This window comes from Diabrotica undecimpunctata, chromosome 5 (assembly GCF_040954645.1).
Source record: "Diabrotica undecimpunctata isolate CICGRU chromosome 5, icDiaUnde3, whole genome shotgun sequence".
Classification (NCBI taxonomy): Eukaryota; Metazoa; Arthropoda; class Insecta; order Coleoptera; family Chrysomelidae; genus Diabrotica; species Diabrotica undecimpunctata.
In genome coordinates this window covers 112,324,854-112,332,582 of record NC_092807.1, presented here as the reverse complement: position 1 = coordinate 112,332,582, position 7,729 = coordinate 112,324,854, and positions in this window count along the sequence as shown.

The following is a 7,729-nucleotide window of genomic DNA, read 5'->3' as shown; positions in this document are numbered from 1 at the left end:
GGGATTCCAATAAATCTTAATTCATATGATCAACAAAACAATGTCGTTATCTGAATATATATATATATATATATATATATATATATATATATATATATATATATATATATATATATATATATATATGAATACAGGGTGGTCCTTAAGCAATTGTACAAAAAAAACATTTATGTATAAAATTTTAAAATTTTTGATACACACTTTAATGTAGCTGATAGAGGGCGCTCATATGCCACATATGTGGCATAGATTTTCGTTTATATTTTTTGTTCGTTAAGTTAGCGCTATTTGTATTAAAAAGTAATAAAAATACACTATTTCAACAAAAAAAAAAATATACTTATTAAAAATCTCAAAATTCAACAGTTTTTGAGATAATCGCATTTTACAAATCAATTGCATAACGCTGATTTATCGCAATTACTCCAAACAACGAATGAAAAATTGACAAAACCATCAACACATGAATTTTTTTTATTAAATAAAGGAAATAAATAAAGGAAAAGTAGAATACCTTAATATTTTTTTACCAGTAGGATAATTAATAAAGTGTTATAGAATTTGACAATTTAATTTTTATATTAAATTAAAGTCAAAATAAAATACATTTTATTTATAAACCAAATTAAGAAATACCCAGTTAAAATGAACAACATTAAACTTTTTGTCATATAAAGTGTTCGTTATGTCCAGCATTTTCTTCGATGCATTTATCAATTCGTTACATTCCATTTAAGATCGTCTCATAATAAATAGCATTAGTGGTTCAAAATAAACTTCTACATAATTTAATTATTTGGTGGCGACTGCTTATGGGATACTTGTTGACAGGCTTTTTCATTGCCTTCTATATACAAAAATCTAGCGGATTAAAATCTGGACTACGTGATGACAAAGAAAAATTACTACTAATTTACCAAGAATGTGTACGCCGTAGAAAACAAAGAACAAAGAACAAGAAATATGGCTGAGTAAATTTTAAACAAAAATTACCGGCGATATTGAGTACCAGTTACCCAGTTAGGCGCGTGAAATTTTTTTAAATAAAATTTGTATCAATTCGACGGTAAAAATTCGATATTTTTTGATCAAAATGTCCTATCGACAAGTGTGTAGCTTTCGTATTTAAATTTTGCATTTTGCCTGAAATAAAGTCAGTTTCTATAAATCTATTATAAATTAAACGTTGGATTAAACGTTTTTGCCATTTTTTATGCTTCTTCAATCAAATCATCACGTTGACATTTGAGCATCAATCAAATGTCAACGTCAAAATGTCAAACAACTTCTATTGATTGATCGCTACGGCATTTCTATTGCTAGAGCCGAATCTTTAAAAGTCAGAACATAAAATTTTGATTTTGAGTTTTGGCAACAAATATGAGGCATTTGAAATATGCCTAAGAAACGCCAAACTAAAACTTTCACATTAAAAAAGTAGAAGTTTTAACCGTTTTAGATCGTTTTGTAATGTGAAAGTTTAAATTCAGCGGATTTTAGGCATATTTCAAATGCCTCATATTATGTGTTGCAAGAACTTAAACGAAATTTCATGTTATAGATTTTGAAGATTATGCTCCAGCAATGAAAATTTCATATTGACCGATCAATGAAACTAATCAATTTTAATAATCTCATGAGAATCGTAAAAAATGGCAAAAATCGCGTAACGTTCATTAATTAACAGCTTTATTGAAACTGACTTTATTTTGATTTTTGTCTATAGAGTATACTTTGATTAAAAGATATCGAATTTTTACCGTTGGGTTGATACAAATTTTATTTAAAACATGTTCACGCGTGTAACACATTCAAAATTGCAAGCCGCTTCAAGCGGCTTTGTTGCTCCAAGAGAACGGTTTACCCTACAGAAAAAGTGCTAATAAACATTTTTGTTTAAAATTATTTAAACTACATTTATCATTTAATAGTTATTTAACCAACAAGTGTATTAATAAGGGCGATTAACAATTGAGATATATTAACGCGCGAGCGAAGCGAGTGCGTTAATGTTCGAGATTGTTAATCGCCATTTTAATTCACGAGTTCGTTACCAAACTTTTCCGTCGACCGTACTTTTCAGAAATAAAAATATCTTAGTTTAAATTTTTATTTACTTAACAATAAATAATGACATACAATTACAGACAGTACTTACAGCGGCTACTTCGTTTTAAATAATTTTTTAGTGGGAATATAAATGGGTATGTTTGGTTGCCTACACCACAGGTAACTGCCAATCTCAGAGCGTTAAATGTGGTTAAATTAATTTATACAAGCAATGCATGTTGTATTGCCTATAATGAAATCGTTCATTAATAGAAAATCATTCATTAATAGGGGTCATTAATCAATGATTTTGAGGGTGTTAAAATTAATCATAAATGGACGGTCGATGGAAAAATATTTTTTTCACGGCGTACTGATTCTTAGTAACTAAATGTTTTATGTCCCTTTCCCTAAGAGGGTAGTCGTTATGGGGAAGCCCGGGAGTAGGAGTGTTAAAATTTTTTACATCTTTTTTGGGGTCCCAAAATTGACATTCCCAGCAAAATTCTGCTTGTTATTTCCAGCAAAATTGATTTTATTTGATGTAATCTAATGATTACATCAAATAAAATCAAACAAAACATTTAGCAGCGCTAAAAACACAGGTTGTGGTATAACATAACTATTTTAAAGCTGTTTTATAAGAATACACTATTAATTAATAATCGTAAGGTTTTAAAGTTTAGAATCTACTGTAACTTTTTGTACAATTACTTAAGGACGACCCTGTATATTTCTCATCGACTTAAATACTGCCATAACCCCGAAAAACGCAATTTTACAGGAGATGCGAAACAAAGTTTGATATTTTCTTCTAATTGTTAATTTCGCGCTCTCACAACTTACCAATGCTAATTTTTTGCCTTCGGTTTTATTCAAGGCTGTTATACATTGCTTTATTGACAATGGGACAATGGCCTTAAAGAATTTGCTAAAAAATATATTTTTGTGGGTTATGACACTATTGTCCAATGTATTTTCCTCTAAAAATTGGTATAGAATATCAAGTTTATAATGTCAACTAAAAAATATTTTGCTTTTTATAATAAAATTTATTCTTTTAATAATTACAAAGAACAAACGACAAGATAAGAACGACTTAAGGAAACGACCATTTTACAATCTCCTCTAAGTTTTAAACATTTATTCGAAAACTGGCTCATAGGTCAAAGGTATTGCAGGTGCCTTAATTAAATCTCTTATATCTTTTATCTTATTAGCATCAATAGACATTCTTTTTTTATAGACTGGCAGTAAATTGAGAATTTTCGAGGGGACCTTATTGGCTCTTTGGCAAAAAGTAACTTCTTGCATTTCGTCCTCGTAGCTTGTGTTTAAGTGAAAAGAATTCCTTCGGGACTTCTCAAACCTCATCATTTTAATTTCAGTTATTTTGTGCTTTTGGCCTGATTGATCAATCTCAAAATTTGATCCCACTGCTTCTGAAGACTTTTGAAATCTAGAAAGTCTTTGTAAGACAGTTCATTAATAGTGAACTCTTTCCCTCGTTTTGTTAATGTCCTTAAAATTATGACATATTGTTGTGGTATGAAGATGGGTCCACTTCTCAAGGTCTTCTTAATTTGCTTTTCAATGACAGCATGAGCGGCGTTCCCCTCATTTTGTGTGTGACAAACAATCAAAAAATTATGGTTGATTGCCTTAACCTTAAGAGTTTTTACTGCATAAGTATACATTGATAATATGTACCTGTTCTTGTTTTGGCCACAACAATTAGTACGAAGTAATTTCTAAAGTATCATTATCTACCTTTTTTGACAACTTTGTGAAATAATTAAAAACACAAGTTGCTATTTCGTTAGCACCTCGCATACCCTCGCCTTGGCGCCAAAAGTAACAAGTTGTGTTTGAATTATTGATATTAGTTACAGTGAAATTGTAACAATTAAGTTTTGACTTATAGTAAAAAAGAGAAACATTGCCAATGGGACATGGCCTAACCTTTTGTAAGTAATAGCAGCAGACATAGCCTTCGCTTTGTTCTTGTCTATCTCTTTGGCAATCCTGCTCAGCACTTTTTCGTATTGATGGTTTTCATAATATTCTTAAATCTCTTGGTCATTTGGGTCATTTTTAAGGGCTTCACACAGACTACATTGGTCTTTTTTGGAATGAAGAAGGAAATGTTAAATTCATTTCGAAATATACGTGAAAAAGTAACCAAGGAGGCAGCTTCTTCCCCTTCTTTTTTTTTCATATAATAGTCACGGTAAATGTCAGCTAAGCTTTTGCCACCATCTATAAATTCTCGGGTAGACTTTGCCCTGTTATAGCGACTCTCGATTCTTGATATCTTCTTTATGAAATCACGTACAGAATCTTTAACTTTCGGGATAAAAGTTTTATGTTTGCCATGTCCACCCCTTCCTTCTGGCTGCAGAAAGCCCATATCGTTTGTTTGTATCGGGCGATCAACTTACAAACTCTAATTCTCACCCCTGCTACTTGAAAGTGAAAGGAATTGTTGGCACGCCTTGGGTTTTCCTTGTTGGTGAACCGGACTTTTGGGACAATTTGGTCCATGGAACTGGAAATATAGTTTCTTTGTGCTTGCAAGACCCCATATCTCAGTAATTTTGGAAAATATTCGGTCTATCGTTATGGCTAATGCAAGATGGACAATTAAATTTGCAGTTTTCTGGACATGGAGGTAGCATATTTCAGGCTTGTACAACTTTTTTGCTAGTTAGAGAAGAATATGCTTTCTCTTCGTTTCTCAACTTTTTAACAATGTCCCTCTTAAGTGGAGTTTTTTGCTTCTTTTTTGTACATTTCACAGGGAAGTCAACTATTAGTTTGACTTGAAGAGTCGGTGGTTGACCTTCTTTGACCAATCTCACTGTCGGGAATATAATTAGGGTCGGCCACTGAGTCGTCACTATCGAAATCAGACTTTTCAATACGATCGGCTTCAATTTGGGAAGTTGTTGGTAGATCCTTTTAAATTACTACACTTTGAGAGGGGTAAGGTAAGGCATTTTTCAAAATATCATCAGGTATACAGGATCTATTTAAGGTATCAGTCTCATTACGATTAGCCAGGTACTCATCGTTCTCTTGGACTATACTTTCCCCAGATTGGGGAAGAAAAGATGTGGAAGGCTTAAAATAACATTGAATAACAGCCGTAGTTTCGTTACAGTCATTGTTTTCAAACTTATCAATATGATTGGCTTTAATTTGGGAAGTTGTTGGCACACATTTTGAAAGAATAACACTTTTTGAGGGGAAGTACATTCTCCAAATTGGCATAAGTTACAAAATAACTATTTAAGGTATCAGTCTCGTTACGGTTCGTTGGGTACTTATCGTTTTTTTAAATTAGGCTCTCTCCCGATCGCAAACCTCATTTTCAATTTTTTTTTTGTGGTATGGCACTATTTCAGTCGATGAGCGATATATATATATATATATATATATATATATATATATATATATATATATATATATATATATATTGTTATGGATCAGTTTATCGATCAGAAATAGAATAAAGAGTTTTTTTATTATTTTAATATACCGCGGGCATATAAGTTAAAATACAACCCTGTACTTATTTGTAATAGACCATAAGAGAAAACATTGTTCCGTGAAAGACTGAGTGAATAGTGAAAGGACAATGGAACCCGTATAATTATATATTTAAGGAATAATTTTTGTAATTGTATTTTGCGGTGGACATTTTTCGAAAGTAAATAAGAATTAGATTTAGATATGAGATAACAAGAATTTGGAAACTTATTTCTGTTGAAAAAGGTAAAATTGTTAATGGTTTCTGAAAAGTAATTTGAGTGAAAGTAGTTTATTTGTTTTAAATATCATGTTGGTAATTTTCTAAATCGAAAATAAGTGGAAAAGATGAATGCTTATGATTGGTTAAAAAGGAATGGTGGAAATGAGAGAGTGGAGAAGGTTGTCTGGAGAGATTGAAAAGATTATTATGTTACCGGCAGACCAGAAGAGAAGACGTGTTTTCGTGTAGTTAATCTGAGTGCCAGTGTTTTCGTTTGATAGTGAAAAAGGTGAAAGCTGAGAGCAGATCAAAATCGAGAAGATTATTACCTCTTTTGAGTCTGCATAGTTCACGAGATATAATTGAGAAAGAAAGGAGAATTTGTGAGTAAAGAGTACCGGTCAAAAGAGGATTGGGCTTGTGTTTTTTCGGAGGAGTAGTTTGCTGGTATGCGGTTTGGATCGATGCTGAGAACGGGAAAGATTTGATGGTAGCCGGACATAACCAATCAAGGAAAGAACTGTGGTTTGATCGAGAGGAGACATCATTGGTGTAAAAAAATAAAGGTCAGTCAAATAATTTGAATGAAAGAAAAATCGAAGATATTCTAAAGATAAAATCAAATATAAGCATACGAACTAAGATTCCAAGTTTCAAAGAGTTATTTTTTTTGTGAATAAATTATATTTTTATATGGTCATTTTTTTTTAGTAGATATTACTATAAAACAGATCAATAGATAGTTTGTAATTATAATTAAATTTAGAGTATAGGAGTTTGTTGGGAAAGATAATTGCCCACAAAAGTTATTTATTAATATTCATCGTATTGCTTATTGAAAATAAATAATAATTTGTGTGCATATTTATGTTGTTTTAATGTTAGTTCTGTTTCCTGTTCTATCCCAATTATGAGCAACTAGGAGATACTGAACCCACTAGAAGAGATATATAAAGTAAACTGATTAAAGTAAAATTTAAAAGGTACCCTGAGAAATTTTAATAGTAATTGATTTGTATGACTCTGCATAAATTAGTGAATTAATTAATTAAATAATTGGAATAATTAAATTAGTGTTAATTAATAATAAAACATCATAAAGCAGATCACAACAATATATATATATATATATATATATATATATATATATATATATATATATATATATATATATATATATATATATGTATATATCTTTAAGGTATATGACCGTTTAATTTAATATAAAAAAATGTGCACTCGTAAGTGAATGGGATGTTTTCGGTCAATTTGGAGATAAAAAAGACAAGAGTTGTGCTACTTTACCTTTATTGAAGACGTTTCGCCTATTGTTCAATAAGCATCATCAGTTCATCTAAAAGAGTGTTATTAGCGATACATCTAATATGAAAAAACAATTAAGTAAATGATCTTACCTTTAAAAGATCTGTAGCATTACAATGTTGTTATTGCAAAGAAACATCAAAAAATTAATATAATAAATATAACAGCAAAAAATATAGAAACATAGAACGCTGGAAGATTCCCAATTTAACTAATTTGTTTTAAATTTCACTTTTGAAAACATTGATTGATTAAATCTATCAAAAAATATAATTGTCAATTTTGAATTGTTATATAAACAACGGCACGGCTAGGGTTCTTGACTGTTATGATCATATCATGAAAATGAAGTATTTGAAAGCTCGACTGTCAGAAATGACAATCAGCTGGTGAGATTGAAGGAAAAGTTTTATAGATGTCAACATAAATGTTATGATATAATAAAAGAAGTTGAAGAAGAAAACAATAATTAAAAGTAGAATACGGAGGAATCAATTTTGTAGTATTAGTGCATGGTAAATTTGGCTTAAGTTGCTGATATCAGTTCTCTTATTTAATGCATTAGGTTGTTTCAAAATATGACACATCTCCATAAATTGTCTC